This window comes from Tupaia chinensis, unplaced genomic scaffold, assembly GCF_000334495.1.
Source record: "Tupaia chinensis unplaced genomic scaffold, TupChi_1.0 Scaffold000187_1, whole genome shotgun sequence".
In the NCBI taxonomy this organism is placed as follows: domain Eukaryota; kingdom Metazoa; phylum Chordata; class Mammalia; order Scandentia; family Tupaiidae; genus Tupaia; species Tupaia belangeri.
In genome coordinates, this window is record NW_006159662.1 from 123,380 (window position 1) to 140,894 (window position 17,515).

At 40.1% G+C, this 17,515-nt stretch overlaps 1 pseudogene; it reads right to left on the minus strand.

Moving 5' to 3' along the window:
• LOC102487381 (spermine synthase-like) overlaps nt 1-17,515 on the minus strand; it is a 58,621-nt pseudogene that overhangs the window by 18,356 nt on the left and 22,750 nt on the right.

Genomic DNA, 17,515 nt, shown 5'->3' on the forward strand with positions numbered 1-17,515 from the left:
ACCTCGTCCAGTCTGGGGAGGCTTTACGATGACCACACTTGCTGTCCAGTAGTGTGGGACAAGCTGTTACCTGCACCTAATGGTGGTAGGAGTGGTATCTGAACCAGACTCCTTTGGTATTTGGGGACTTTATTTCAGCTCTACTGTCTCTGATTCACATTCTCTATCCCTTTGGAATGAGTTAGCTAGTTCTTTCAATGGAGTCTTTTCTTGCCCAAACTAGTACTTCTTCTGGTACCTCTTGACAAAGAACTCTCACTGATTCAGAAATCATCCTTGAGGTCAAGAAATAGACCAGGACCAGCAAAGCATCTTCCTCCATCCAGAAACTTCCATAGGAGGTGTCCCTAATCTTCATGGCCCTGCCCAACCTTTCCATTCACAATATATATCACACAGGAATTGGGAGGGGAAAACCCTGAAAGTTACCAAGCTGTAGTTCAATGGTACAGAAAGACAAACCTAGCAGATAAGATCACTTAGAAAATACTTTAGAATCAATTTTACTCAGACCCCTTACATGGAAGTTGAATGGAGTAATAGAAAAGGAACATGGAATTTTAGATTAAAAAAAAAAAAAAAGATGTGAGTTTGAGCCATTCATTCCCTCTGTTACCTCCCATCTTATGATGTCCTAAAGACAACACATCCCAGACACACCCCACGTATACCAATAAACTTGCACACCATACAGGACACGTTCATTCCTTCTTTGCCTTCCCTAGGCTCCTCACTCTGACCAAAATATGTTCCCTACTGGTACATGCTTATTCTTCAAAACCCACCTCCAATGTGACACTCTCCTAACACTACCTGCCCCCCAACTAATCACTGCTTTCTCTGTGTTGTTGGACTCTCCACTGCCATCTACTCTGCTTTCCTTTGCTTTTGAGTGTCAGTCACCCTCCCTCTCCTCACATGCCAATTCTGAGCTCCTGGGACAAGTGAAGGCCTTACCAGGGCCTGGGTTAGGGTAAGTCAAGTGAGACACCTAGGGTACAAACTTTAGACATGCCCACTGTTAAGAACCATGACATAAAGCTGGTTCTCATCCTCCTTTCTGTCTTTGACAACTATCTCAGAGCCTATCATAAAACAAGCATTTTTGTCAATTGAATGCTGAATAGTAGAAGAAAATGTATGTAATTAGAGAATATTGACATGATATAGAAAGGGTAATAACATCTGACTACCACAAACAGGCTTGGTAATCTTACTGAAGCCACTAAACTGACCAAGTGGGAAGAACTGCATGATGTTCTTCCTTATGGTATCCAAGTCCATGACTTGGTCACTCCAAGTTCAAACAACAGAGGATTTGAAGAAAAGGAGGGGGAAAATGGCCATTCTGTGAATAGAAACAAAGTAGGAGAGGGATAACATATTCAAATTAAATAAAGACAAGAGATTGACTAGAAGAATATATGCAAAAAGTAAAAAGTATGCTGATATAAATTGGATGGTCTGGATGGAAAGAGACAATAAGACTTCCTGGAAAACCAAGCAAGGGAAACTTGAGACTTAGGACTCAAATTGAGTCCTTGAGCAACAGGATGGAAAATAGTTTTACATTAATAATTAAAAGACCATTTCTGAGGGATCAGCAGTTAGCATAATGCCTATGTTCCTGAACTCCCATGTAGTCGAGCTGTTCGAGTCCTGGACCGGGTGGCTTAAACTTACGCTGGGCACATGTGCGTGCGTGCCCAAGATCCCGAGAGGAGAATGGAGGAGAAGGAATTGTGGTATGGCCATCCCCCTTGGGGGGTGAATTCTCGCTTTCTATCTCTCTGTCTCTCTCTGTCTTTCTGGCAAGCACACATGCCCTATAGCAAAAACCTCTCCAAAGAAAAAAAAAAGATAATTTTTGAAACCCACAATTTCGGGCCTCTACTAGATGCCAATTGTGTTTAAGTACTACATATAAATAATCTCATTTCACCCTTGAATTTGGTTACTATTATCATCTACCCTATTTCACAGATAAGGAAACTGAGGTTTTGTTAAGTCAAATATTCAATGCCACACAGCTTACAAGTGGCAGAACCAGATTTAACGTGTGCTCTTCACCTTAAATAAACCCTTTGGTAAGGCAAGTTGAAGGACAAATAGACAAGGGAGACTAAGGAATCAGATGATTTAATGTCTACAGCCTTATAAGAACAATGCACAGAGGTTGGGAATTAAAACTGAGAAAGACAGAAGGCAAAAGCAAATGCATTTTCTGTTGTAGTTATTGAGTCTGAAGTGGTGGCAGAGATACAAATAGAAGTGTCTTTCGGAGAGTAAGACCCTTGGGATTAAGGTTACAAGGAGTAGTAGGCCGTCAGAGAGACCTGCCAGGTGCCATGATGACAGGTGACACCCAGAGGTCTGGGAACAGCAAAGTGCTCTTCTGGAACAGCACACTCGAACAGAAGAGCTATCCTTGGAAAGGTTCACATTTGGGAAATACAAGGTGGAAGAGCCAAGGAAAGGTAACAGAAAGAATAATCAACTGGATAGAAAAATTAAATTAGCACTGTATTTAAAAAAAAAAAAAAGCTACAGATTTCCAATAACTAGAGGTAGTCAGCACAAATCAAAGGAGATGTCAAGAAGAAAGTCACTTCCTCTGCCTGCTGGGTGGTGTCAGAGAGAGCCCTGTGAAAGGTCAGAACTATGCCATCCCCTCTACGGCATCTGTAGAGGCCACGTGGAGAGCAGTAACCAAGTTCCTCTGTCTTCCAGCCACAGAAGTGTTAATGGAGGTCTATCAGAAGCCTGAACCAGCCCTATTCAGCAGTAGGGGGTGGGGATGGGGGGCAGTGAGGCCAAGGGATCTCATACTTGCTACACTTCCACCCCAACCAGTAACAAGGCATCAACCCTTTCATCCATCAGGGTGGCATCAGGAGACTTTCTAAAGCATAAGGTTTAAATAAGAACTAATGTCTTATAATACACAAAATGTCCAGGTTTCATTCAAAAGTCATTCATCATACCAAGAAACAGGAAGATCTCAAACTGAATGAGAATAGAAAATAAACACTGAGCTGACCCATAAGTTAGAACGATCTGACAAGAATTTCAAAACAGACATCATAAAATTGTTTCAAGGAGCAGTGGAACAGGCTTGAGACAAATGACAAAAGAGAACATCCCAGCAAACAAATAGCTTATATAAAAAAAGTACCTAATGGAAACTTTAAGGTTTAATTATTTATTCCATGAGTGAGAGAGACAAAGAGAGGAAGAGACAGAGAGAGAAGGCACCTCCAATATAGGTCATGATGCTGTGACCTAACCCCCAGCTTCAGCCAGCCCAGACTGTGAGCACACATGTGCCTTGCAGACTCAGAGAGATCTCTGGACAAGAACCTGGAGCCTTCCCAATTGGGTCAGTCTTACAGGGTTTTACTGCTGTACTGCCACTCAGTAACTCTAAATGGGAAATTTAAAACTAGAAAACATAGCAACTAAAATAAAAAAATAAAAAAAAAACCTCAATGGATAGTCTCAACAACAAAATGTAGGATAGATACAAAGGAAAGAATAAGTGAATTCGAAGAGAGATGAATAGAAATTACACAATTTAAAGAAAATATCCTTGATGTCCTAGAAGACAAAAGAGATTAGGGCTGAAAAAGCATTCAGATTTGAGGGGGGAAATACAAACACACACACACACACACACACACACACACACACACCAAGAATTTAAGAAGCTGTGAAAGTCCCAAGTATGAGAGACCTAAAGAAATTCATACCAAAATACATCATAGTGAAACCTCTGAAAACTAAAGAAAAAAGTCTTAAAGGCAGCCAGAAAGAAACAAAGTATTACCCATAGAAGAAAACAGGTCGAATGACAACAAATTTCTGATCAGAAACTATGAGGGCCAAAAGGAAGCTACACAACAATTTTCAATTATTGGGGCCAGTAGGTGGAGTGGTGGTTAAGGTGCTGGACTCCTACATGGTCGACTACAGTTCAAGCTCCAGACGTGGTGGTTAGCTTTCTCACTTTCCCTCTGTCTTTCTCTCTGTCTCTCTCTGGCGACCACACATGCCCTATAGCAAACTTAAATAATAACAAAAACAATAATAATAATAATTAAATAAATACATCAATTCTTAAAAGAGAAATGATAAAAGTAAAACATTCATAGGTGATCCATAAAGGAAAGTGTCAGTATTGTGAAGAAATTGGTGTTAGACTGCAAGATGTACAAGAGAATGGGTGATGTGGAAAGCCGCGGTCAGAGTGGACCACTGTATGTCCCAAGAAGAGAGGAGCTGTATGGGGCGAGGACTGAGGTATGGTAGACAGGCACAAAGAGTGATTAAAAAGAATAGAGGGTTCAAGTTTCTACTCAGCCTCTTCCCAACCATATGTCCTTGGAAAATGTCTTACCCTTTTAAGTCCTAGATGCCTCCATTTTTAAATGATAATACTAGTAGATACCTCAAAAAGTTATTATAACATTTAAATGAAACACATAGTATTTAGTACAGTGTCTGGTGTGTGAATATAATGGCTCAAGAAATGCGATTCCTATTTTTGGAGCCAAAGTAGCTATTTTAGCCAAAAGACTAGTCGAGGGAATGTTATTCTCAGAATGCAAAGGCAATACATAAAGAAAAGACAATTAGACAAAGATGGAGGAGGGGGATGGAGAAAGTGTACACAGAGGAAAAGGGTGCATTTGGGAGGGGGGAGGTAGCTTTCGGTACCCTGAATGCAAAGACATCAGATAAGTAATGGCCCTGGGACCACAAAGATGGGGGTTTGAACTCTGGCACCAAACTTACTGATATATCCTGGAGAAACAACCTCACCTTCTTGAACTTCAACCCTCTTATCCCCAAAAGAGAAATAAATAAACCTGAGTTTATAGGGCCAGCTTGTGGCATTATTTGACCACATGGTTTGAGTCCTGAACCCTGTGACTTGAAGAACACGCTGGGTGCAAGTGTGTGGGTGCCCAAAAACCCAAAAGGAGGGTGAAATGGAAAAGAACAGATTGCAACGTGACCATATTCCCACGGGGATGTTTTCTCACTCCCCCCTCCCTCTTTCTCTCTGTGTCTCCCCAGTGAGCACACATCCTCTGGCGAAATGTGGGGGGGAGGGGGAACGGAGCTCACACGTACCATTTCTAAACCTTCACAACTCTATCAAGTGCTTGAGATCACAGGCATTTAATAAATGGTAATACTGTTATTACTTAGAATAAATGGAAGTACAGATTCAGAAAGAGATGGGAGATCAGGGCATGGCTGTCTAGCTGCGGGTAGGTGGTGAGCTGTCTATTTCAGACAGACCCAGTCTGTTTTAGCAAGCAGGCACACTCAATTGTTCAGAGGGCAAGAGGGCTGAGAGAGCTGGAGATCTCACGGCAAACAGAAGACCTCAGCAATTTTCTCTGTGATTCTCAGAATACTAAAGTTGAAAGGAACCAGAGAAATCATTTAGTTCTTTTCCTGCCTCCACTTCATGCATGATAACAAATTTGTTTGTAAAGGGCCGGATACCAAATGCATGAGGCTTTGTGGGCCCCAGAGTTATTGTTCCAACAACTCAACTCTACCCACACAGCAAAAACGCAGAGATAATAGGTAACAAATGAGTGGGACTGTGTCCCAGTTAAACTTTATTTATAGGCATTGAAACTTGAACTACATGTAAATTACATGTGTCATGAAATATTCTTTCTATGATTTTTTTTAAAGGACTTAAAATTGTATTGACCATTTTAGCTCACAGGTTACAGGAAAACACTCAGGGAGTTAGAGTTTGCCAGCTCCTACCATATCCAGATGCTATTCAAACTATGATGGTATTTCACTGCAATAAACCCATTATAAGTTGAAAAAGATGATAAATCAAAAATTCATTGACTACACCTAACCTACTGAAGATCACAACATAGCCTAGCTTACCTTAAATGTGCTCAGAACATTTATATTGGCCTGGAGCATAGTGATAAATATATCCCAAAGCCAATTTTATAATAAATTTGTTATACATTACTCTGAATCAAAATTCAAAATTGGGGAGACAGTTCCTACTGAATGAGTATGGCTTTTGCAGTGTTGGGAAGTCCAGAAATCATGAAGTGAACCACCATAAGTCAGAGACTGCAGTGGGTATAGATCAGGCTAAAGGTAGTTAAATAGTGTGTCTCTCACAGTTCAGGAAAACTTCAGCTATAGTATTGAGTTTTCCACCTCTTATTAATAGGCAATATCTTTGTGAGCTAATGGTAAACTATACAGTTTTCTATCATTTTTGTGAGGATTAAATGAGATGATGCATGCAAACAAGCTGACCACAGGGTCTGGTACAAAAGCTAACCCAACAAAAGTAGTCAAAACTATAAATAGAAACACTGGACACAAGAACTGCATGCAACATGGTTTGTTCAAAATCGAGACCAGAATCTGTGTGCCTACCTACTCAATTCAATGCTTTTTCCAGTTCCACAGCTATTGGTTGACTTAGCTTTATAAGAAGTCAGCCATCCATAAATATACAATTCAATGACACTAGGAAAGTCTTCTGTCACCTTGGAAATAACTCCTCACCTCTGAGATTTCACCCTTAGAAATGTATTTCTTTATTTTACACCTAATAAATGTAAATTCCCTTAGATAAGTTCTCATTTTAAGTTCTGTTAGTTACTCCTACATGTAATTTATTAATGATCAATATTTTTTCAGTGGTTCTTTAGACACCAGATTATTATTTTTTTTTTTGAGGTTTTTGTCACAGGGTATGTGTGCTCACTGGAGAAGAGAGAGGGAGACAGTAAGAAGGAAAATAAGAAATCACCACCCTCTCAGGGGGATGGCCAAGCTGCAATCCCTTCTCCTCTATTATCTTCCTAAGATTTGGGGACATACATGCACACATACCCAGCATGATTTTCAAGCCCCCAGGTTCGGGATTCAAACCCTGATTGACCATGTGGGAGTCTTGTGCCTTTACCACAATGCCATCTGCTGGCCCCTAAACACCAGATTTTTACAGGAAGTAGTATACCAGCACAGGGGAGTAGTATGCAGCTATAAAAAGGAGCAAAGTATTGATATATGCTACAGCATGATGGATGAAACTTAGAAGCCTTTTGCTAAGTGAAAGAAACCAGATCCAAAAGGCTGTCTTTTACATGATTCCATTCACAGGAATTAGCTCATAGACCAATCCACAGAAAGTAGGTTAGTGGTTGCCAAGGACAGGGTGAAGAGGAGTTGAGGAGTGACTGCTCACAGTGCCACGAGTTTCCTTCTGTGGTGAAAATGTCTTGGAACCAGAGCCTACTGATGACTGTGCAACCCTGCAAATTCACTAAAACCCACTGAATTATGTACTTTAAAATGACTAAAATAATGAGTTCTGTCACATATATTTACCACAATAAAAAAAACATACGCACACAAAAGGTCTCCAAAAACTTCATGGAAAAGGTGTATTATTCAAATAAAAAATCTATACATGAATTTCTTTTTTTTTTAAACTGTACTTTAATTCCATTTTTCCACAAATGTTTTGAAGTATCCTCATACATGAGGAGGGCACATGACGATTCTGCAAGCACATCAAGATGTTATTTGTTTTTCTAAGTTTTTATTTATCATTGATTTCTCCCATGAGTGAGATGAGGTGGGGGAGGCACCCCCAACAGGGTCTCCATGCCACAATCCACCTCCAGCCCCCACCAGCCCTAGATGCTGAGCATGGGCATGCAGGCCTAACATAGTCAGGGAAGTCTCCAGTCATGAACCCAGAACCTTCCCATGTGGTCAAGTGTCCACGGCATCATGTGTTACTGTGATGTTCACTTATGAGAATAAAGGAGAGGAAAGGCTAGAAAAGGAAGATTGAATTTATCAAAAACCACCTTCATCCACTTTGCATGTCTGAATAAACTAGCCCTGGATACTGATAAAAAATGTCTATTCAAAAGGTACCTGTTGGCCACCTACTATGTGTCAGCCTCTGAGGATAAAACCTGGCAAACAAGATAGAAAAGTGTTCCTTAAAATTCTTCCCAATGTGTGAATAACCAGGAAAAAAAAATCCACTGATTTTTACAAAACTATATGCAGAATATTTACTGTACCATCCCCATTAAGCAAGAACAATTACAGATTTCTCCATTAATTCTCATTGTAACCCTGCCTGATGATTAGCATACCCAACAGTGGAAAAGGAAAGCAAAAGTTCTTTGAATCAGGAGAATCAAAGGGCTGCCTGTGCTCTTGAAGAGGGTGAGGCTAGAGTAGCAGAAGCTCCAGGCAAACGGATGGAATGTAGATGAGATCTGTTAATTTACAAACTTGTTATCTTTCCAAAGCTAAATCTCTCCAGAGGATGGAGAAGTGTGACAGCTGTTCACTTCTTCTAAAGTGTTGTTTGCAGTCTAGCAATCTAGTGCTACTGGCAGCATATCAGTTTCTTTCCCCTTGTAAATCAATTCCAAATGATTGGAATATATTTAAGATTATTATTTTTTAACTTAGTAACGTTAAGTGTGAACCCCCTCACAAAGCCGATGCTGTGCTTTTCTTGAAGACTTTCACAACCTCTCTTGGTCATATATTCCAATATTTATGACTCTTATACAAAAGCCAGCCTTCTATTCTATTGTTTATCTTTTAATCTTAGCTGAGTAAAAATGGGTAAATGCATTTTGGAAAACAAGAGTTGAGTACATATAAAGTCAGGTTACTATCAGAGTATGGTTTAAATAGTTAATTTCTTCCAGGCTTCCATCAAAAACAATAAAAGCATGTATGATTTCCTGGAGCCCAGATGGAATGCAGGAAAGGTGACATGTTCAAAATAGTTCATCCTCTAGCATTCCCCCACCTTAATTGTATGCTCCTATATCTGTACTGTATCCGTGTATTCGCCACATATTTTAGTTTTAAAATATCTTCCCAATCAAATTAGATATTTCTTGGGCTAGGCAGTGGCACAGTAGTTACACAACTGGACCCACATGTGAAAGATCCTAGGTTCACATTCCAGGACTTCCCTGAGTAAGTCAGGCTTTCTTGAGTAAGCATGTGCCCACAATTAAGCCTCATTGCAGCATGAGGAACCTGTTAGGGATGCCTCTCTTTCTCTTTTGTCTCTTTCTCTCTCAAAATGTAAATAAACTTAAAAAAAAAAAAAAAAAAAAGCAGATGGCATAGTGGCTACATTGTTGGACTCCTACATGGCTGACATGGCACAAGTCCATACCCAGTGGCTTGAAAATCATGCCAGGTGCATGTACATGGATGCTCAAGACCCAGGAAGAGAATGGAAGAAAAGGGACTGTGGCATGGCCATCCCGCCTAGGTGGGTGATCCTCACTTTCCCTCTCACTGTCTCTGTCTCTCACTCTCTGTCCAGCAAGCACATGCATTCTAAGGTGAAAATCTCTTTAAAAAAATAAATAAATAATAAAATAAACTTTAAAAAAAAAATTAGACATTTCTTTGGACCAGCAGATGATATAGCAGTTACGTCGCTAGACTCCCACATGGTCAGACTCTGTTCAAGTCCTGGACCCAGTCGCTTCAAAATCACACCTGGCACGTGTGCATGCATGCCCAAGATCCTGGAAGGAGAATGGAGGAGAAGGAATTTTGGTGTGCGCCCCCCACCCCACCACTCTGGGAGTGATCTCTCACCTTCCCTCTCACTGTCTCTGTCATTCTTTCTCCCCACCCTTCCCGCAAGCGCATGTGCCTTAAGGCAAGGAAAAAAAAAACTCTAAAATAATTTTTAAATTAGACATTTCTTTAAGACAATGGAATGTAGGACCTATCCAATTAGAAGAACTAAGGCCCAAGGAGGTTAGACGATGTGGATAAGATCACAGATCTAGTTTGAAATACAAATAGCTAATTTTTTCTCGGATTTGTTGCTAAGTTTGTTGCTAAGAACTATGCAAGGCTGTGGATACAGACTTTGGAAATTTCAAGTTAAAAAAAAGAAACTGGAAAAATAACATAAAAATAATATTAACTCCTTATGAAATTTGGAAGAAACTGCTTTAAGTTTGGTTTTGCATTTCATCACCAAGGTGCTCCATCCCACACTTTCATAAGACTCTCTGGAACGTTGGAACTCTCTCCTCTTTCAGAGATTAAGACTGACCTCCAAAGGACCAGTCTCCAGCTCTAGAACACAGAAGCTGAGTTTCCTGTTCTGTAAAACCTCCAGAGTGGCAGGCACTCAAATGTGAGTAGCACCACCATGACCTCATGCAGAAGGCAAACGGGGAGAGCAGGCGAGTTCCCCAGTTCTTGGCAGGAAGGAATGTCAAGCTAGTCAGCTAAAAAACAAAAAGCAGACTAGCAGACATGCCCTTATGAATGAAAACCTATCATCAGACCTCAAGGCGCGCCATGCTGAACAGAGGCAAGTGTGAGTCGGTGAAATGCCAACAAAATGTCATTACAAGTTGAGTCATCAAATGGTAATTAATGAAAACTACATTCAATACTAATGAGCCCAAGTCAACTTGCTTCCTCATAAAGGTTGGTATCCTCTTTTTTCTTTTTTTTTTTTTTTTTTTGATTAAGTTAGTCGTAGACTTGCCAAAAAAAAGTCAGGTTACTATCAGAGTATGGTTTAAATAGTTAATTTCTTCCAGGCTTCCATCAAAAACAATAAAAGCATGTATGATTTCCTGGAGCCCAGATGGAATGCAGGAAAGGTGACATGTTCAAAATAGTTCATCCTCTAGCATTCCCCCACCTTAATTGTATGCTCCTATATCTGTACTGTATCCGTGTATTCGCCACATATTTTAGTTTTAAAATATCTTCCCAATCAAATTAGATATTTCTTGGGCTAGGCAGTGGCACAGTAGTTACACAACTGGACCCACATGTGAAAGATCCTAGGTTCACATTCCAGGACTTCCCTGAGTAAGTCAGGCTTTCTTGAGTAAGCATGTGCCCACAATTAAGCCTCATTGCAGCATGAGTACATGGCTGACATGGCACAAGTCCATACCCAGTGGCTTGAAAATCATGCCAGGTGCATGTACATGGATGCTCAAGACCCAGGAAGAGAATGGAAGAAAAGGGACTGTGGCATGGCCATCCCGCCTAGGTGGGTGATCCTCACTTTCCCTCTCACTGTCTCTGTCTCTCACTCTCTGTCCAGCAAGCACATGCATTCTAAGGTGAAAATCTCTTTAAAAAAATAAATAAATAATAAAATAAACTTTAAAAAAAAAATTAGACATTTCTTTGGACCAGCAGATGATATAGCAGTTACGTCGCTAGACTCCCACATGGTCAGACTCTGTTCAAGTCCTGGACCCAGTCGCTTCAAAATCACACCTGGCACGTGTGCATGCATGCCCAAGATCCTGGAAGGAGAATGGAGGAGAAGGAATTTTGGTGTGCGCCCCCCACCCCACCACTCTGGGAGTGATCTCTCACCTTCCCTCTCACTGTCTCTGTCATTCTTTCTCCCCACCCTTCCCGCAAGCGCATGTGCCTTAAGGCAAGGAAAAAAAAAACTCTAAAATAATTTTTAAATTAGACATTTCTTTAAGACAATGGAATGTAGGACCTATCCAATTAGAAGAACTAAGGCCCAAGGAGGTTAGACGATGTGGATAAGATCACAGATCTAGTTTGAAATACAAATAGCTAATTTTTTCTCGGATTTGTTGCTAAGTTTGTTGCTAAGAACTATGCAAGGCTGTGGATACAGACTTTGGAAATTTCAAGTTAAAAAAAAGAAACTGGAAAAATAACATAAAAATAATATTAACTCCTTATGAAATTTGGAAGAAACTGCTTTAAGTTTGGTTTTGCATTTCATCACCAAGGTGCTCCATCCCACACTTTCATAAGACTCTCTGGAACGTTGGAACTCTCTCCTCTTTCAGAGATTAAGACTGACCTCCAAAGGACCAGTCTCCAGCTCTAGAACACAGAAGCTGAGTTTCCTGTTCTGTAAAACCTCCAGAGTGGCAGGCACTCAAATGTGAGTAGCACCACCATGACCTCATGCAGAAGGCAAACGGGGAGAGCAGGCGAGTTCCCCAGTTCTTGGCAGGAAGGAATGTCAAGCTAGTCAGCTAAAAAACAAAAAGCAGACTAGCAGACATGCCCTTATGAATGAAAACCTATCATCAGACCTCAAGGCGCGCCATGCTGAACAGAGGCAAGTGTGAGTCGGTGAAATGCCAACAAAATGTCATTACAAGTTGAGTCATCAAATGGTAATTAATGAAAACTACATTCAATACTAATGAGCCCAAGTCAACTTGCTTCCTCATAAAGGTTGGTATCCTCTTTTTTCTTTTTTTTTTTTTTTTTCTGATTAAGTTAGTCGTAGACTTGCCAAAGAAAAGCTCTTCAACACCAGTTTGGCTCTATGTTTCATATCGAGCTCAGAATATTATTAACAAAAAACCTGTTGCTAAGGGACATAGATGCACAGTTGAGTCTAAAATACAAAATTATGCTAATCTAGCTGCTGGAAGAAACCCTCTCTCAGTAGCACTTCATAGAATATTTGAGTCGGACAATGAATGCCTCCCGAACCACGAGGCCTACACTTTGGCTCCTACCATTTCTCCTGATTCATCACTCACTGTTCTGCTAGATGACCTCCTACCTTCCAATCACACAGGATTTCAGGATTTCCGGGACACTCGAGCCATTTCACACTGTCCCAAAGACCAAAGCTGGGTCTGTTTTGACTACCTACTCCTATCTTTGATTCTCCCACTCACTTTCCAAGATGTAAACAGTTAATGATTTTTCCTTGGAGCTATAGTTAAATTACAAATATTGGTAAGCACATCTGTCCCCCACCAGAACGTGAGGTTCTCCTAAGTTGCAATCATCTCTTTGTATACTGTTTAGTACCTACCTGTGGAACACACAGGGAAGCAGTGAATAAATGTCCAGGGGATGAATAAATGGATGAATGGCTCCAGTATGACTGAATAGACCCATTCAATCATCTGATAACTGATTGAATAAACATAGGTCCTGAATTCTACGATGCCTAGTGCTCTTGTTTTTGTTTGTTTGTTTGTTTTAATAAATCTTTTAACTTCAGGGATTATCTCCTGTCTATAGAAAGAGTACTCACAGGAGGGTCAAAGTTTGACTTGGTATCAAGATGTGCCTGAGATACTCACAACAGCCAAGTGTGAGTTTCAGCTCTGTCTTCCAGACTTGGTTCACCACTACCTTTCTTTCCAGTTACTTAGTCTCTTGGCCCTAATTTGTTTCATCTGTAAAATGATGTTGGTTGGCTGTGATGATTTCTAAATTTTATGCTAGATATAATATTCCATGATTCTAAAGCCTTGATTTTACATTTGGCCTGGTACCTGTAGCCCAGACATTATGTACCACACATACTTGGGTAACTGTCACATCACAGGACAATTAACCCTTTTATTTATCACTTAGCTGTTAGAGAGCACCAATGTGCCCTTTCTGTTTTATTGTCTGTCTTGTTCTCTCAGCTCAACAGCACTGTCTCAGTTTGTTCACCAGATGATATTATTTTTCTTTTTACCATTCCAGTGGTTTTCTTACCAAAGTGTTGGGCAACAGAGTAAATGATGGTGTACACTGTCTGAGCCTCTTCCACTCACAGAAAATATAAGCAAATCCAAAGAGATACATCTCCTTTAATAACCAAGTTCTTTATTAATAACCAAGTCCTTAATAGCACACAACTTTATAATGAGTTTTTATGAGAAGACAATTTAAAATACCACAGGTCGAAATACTTCCAAAGCTTCATGTAAGTCTAAGTCTAACCAGCCAATCCAGCATCAGAGTTCTTTGTAGGATTTTTTTATCATCAGATTTCTTTCTTTTTTTGAAAGATAGAGAATTTTATTTCAAACCAGAGATGCAAGTAGCCAAAGAATAGTAAATATTGAAACTACAAACTCATATAGATGCAGGGCTACAGGCCTTTGTAAATCAGGTACATGTTGATGCATTAGCAAATCTGGTCTATAAATGAAGGCAGAGAGCAGGGAAGAGTCTCAAAAAAAATTTTAAAAAGGCAGAATGAATGACAATGTGAAGAGAGTGAGAACAACAAGAGACAGTCAGAGAATGTATTATTTACTTTTCACGAGACCAGATGTACCTCTTACAACTGGATTCATGAAATTTTCCCTAATAAAGACTCATTTACTTGAGATAAAACAAAGTACATACAAATGCAAACATACGCACTTGTTTGTAATCACATGCCAGATACACTTATATCCATTCTTCCTTAGGTCATAAGCATCTTTCCAGTAACATTTCCCTCTCTTCACAATCTATTACATTAGGTTGGTATCTGATAATGTAAACCACTCCCTTACTATATGCAATAATAAGGACCTTTCTATTTTTCCATATTTTTACATGGCAGCAACATCATAAAAAGGATAAACTTTAGTATTTAAATGAGTTGCATTCAAATCCCAGCTTGGCAACCACTAACTATATGATCCAGGACAAATTATTCAACTAAGTTCCAATTATCTTCTCCTTTGTAAAATGGAGATAATATTATCTACCTGTCAGGTTTTTATGAGTGTTAGAGCCCATAAGTAAAGTGCTTGTCACAAAACACAAAACCTTGCACACAGTAGGCACTCAGTACTCACTATTATAAACTGAACATCCATAAACAGAGATACTGGATCGAAGGGTATAAAAATTGTGCACATTCTTGAAACTAGTCCATCACTTTCCCAAAGATAAGTCTCTCTACATCCTCTGATAGATTTTTAGAATCAGAAAGCAGTACTAGCCTTACTCTAGAACTTGCATTTCTTCTGCTTCCAGCTTGGCGCTGAAATTAGATATCTAGGACTCAGGGCTGCTTTTTCACAGTAGCACATCTACACCTCCTAACCTCAGAGAGAAAACCAGTAGCTGGTTTGTCTTGAACCAAGTGGTCTGACAATCCTGCTGATTCACTACTTCCTGTCTTCCTCTGACTCAGTCGGTATCACTTAGAGAGTTGTGCACTGGCACTTACCATGAAAGGTAAGTCTGGGCTCATTTTAAACAAGTCTCAGACTAGTTTCTGTTGCTCTTCTTCTGTCTGTCCTTCTATACCCCACCACTCAATGCTTTTTATGAGTGCATCCTTACACAGCAGACAGATGAACAAAGATAGCGTCAGAAACTATAGAAGCAAATAGGTAAGGCAGATATTCATTTCCTACCAACAGTGAAAATAAGGAATAAAAATTTACATTACTGCCTGGATCTGCAGCTTGGAATCGTGAGGGTTTCACTCTCTGATTCCTGCTTTCCAGTCAACCCCTCTGTTTATTCTTTCTTTTTTCTCTTCCATATTGACTCATTAAATTCTTGACTTTCTGCCTGGCTTCTACAACCCACCCACTCTTTTGTTATTTGGATTGCCTGTTCTAAGACCATTCTCCCAGCTCTATGGGATGATCTTGTGTCTTTCTCTGGGTGGCCCACCTGATCCCCACATACTGAGAACCTGTTGTTATCAACACCCTGACAGGACAATCTGATGGGTGATGGACGTCCCTTCTAAGCTGGTAAAGTTACTTCCCACTGGCCTTCCTACATCCCCAACCACCTCTTACAACGTATCTGACAAGTTCTTTCCTTATTTTTCCCTTACTGAAGTCCCCCCAGCACACCTTTTTTTGTTTTTTAAGTTTGCTATAGTGCACATGTACTCACAAAGTCAGAGAGAAAGGGAGAGACGGAAAGAAAGAGAGAGAGTAAGAAAGCATTCCACAGGGAGATTGATAATGCCACAGTTCCTTCTCCTCTTGGGAATCTGGGCATGCATGCGTATGCAAACAGCACATTTTCAAGCCACCAGGTCTGGGACTCGAATCACACCATCATTCAAATGGAATCCAGCCCCTTACCCACCACATCACTGGCTGGGCCTCCTAGCATTTTAAGACAAGACTTTATGCTAAATGTATCCAGATCACACTAAGAAAATAAAGCTGCCTATTAGCTCCGGAAAGTATACACACAATTATAAAGACCCTTCGTTAATAATCAATATTGCAAGAGCTTGGTAACAGTCGGTAGCATGTTTATTTTTTTCAGACTTACGGGCCATTTCTAAAAATAACCTTTGCCTGGCTACAGATCCTTGGTTCCCACTCACAGTCATTCCCTATTAAGCTTTGTTCCATGAGGACTAAAACCATTTGTTACAATGGGAAGGATGCCCCTTCCCACCAGCTGCCAAGTTCTGATCCTGCATTTACACATCAAAGTAGCTCATATTAAAAGTGTCTTCTGAGAATAAAAAAAAAATTATGTTTTGTAGGTCTCATTACCATTAAATATTAAGTAAGTTTTCAGAATCAATACAGCAACTCTGTGTGTGTGTGTGCGTGCATGCACATGACTGTGTGTGTGTGCACAACTGTGTATGACCGTGTTTGTGTGTTTGTTGTATGTGTAAGATTGTGTTTTTGAGTATGTATGTCTGAATGTAAATGTGTGTATGTGTGTGTTTGTGAATGTGTATGTGTGTACAAATGTTAGTGTGTATGTGTGTTTGAGTGTACTAATATATGTGTCAGCATATGTGTGAATGTGTGTGCATGTGTGTTCTCTAATTTAACACCCTCCAGTTTAGAAGCACCCAGCCTGTCACTAACAATAGAAAACCAGAAGAAAGAACAGGTAGTCTGCTTAAGGACCAGATGGCAAGTCTCTTGTTTTACTTCCTTATTCCCTTGAGAACCACACTTCATGTTTTGTTATATCAATTTAATGTTCTCCCTCTACCAAAAGACTTTCCAGTCTCTCCAGGTTGGGTTATGTGCCTGCCCTTGCTGCCTATTGTACCAGAACTCACATGCATATTATACAGAGTGACATTAGTTTGTGACATATTGGCCTTTCATCTTCTGAGTTGAACTATGTTCCCCTAAATTACTATGATAAAGTCCTAACCCTCTCCGAATGTGACCTTACTTGGAAAGAGTCATTGCCTATGTAGTTAATGAAGATGATGTCATCCTGAAGTAGTGGGCCTTTACTCTATATGGCTATTTTATAAAAAGGGGAAATTTGGCTCCTCCCCAGGGAGGAAGCCATGTGACATGAAGACAATGAGTCTACATCCATGCAATGAGTTTAGAACAAAAAGAATGCCAAAGACTACCAGCAATCTGCCAGAAGGTAGGGAGGAAGCAGGGAACAAATACTTTCTTACAGTCCTCAAAGAGGCAATTCTGCTGCCATCCTGATCTCGAACTTCCAGCTCCAGAACTATGAGACAATGTACTTATCTTGTTTAAGTCACCAAATGTATAGTACTTCATTAAGCAGCCTGAGCACACCAAACACTTCCCACTGACTACTCAAGAGTAGAAATAGGATTCTAGCCATCTCTACATTCTCCTAGCACAGTGCAAAGTGCAGCTAATTTATTTAACTACTCAATAATGCTTGTTAAATTCAGCCAAGAAATAGATGATACTCTATCTCCAATGCTCGCTCAACACTGACTTGTCCT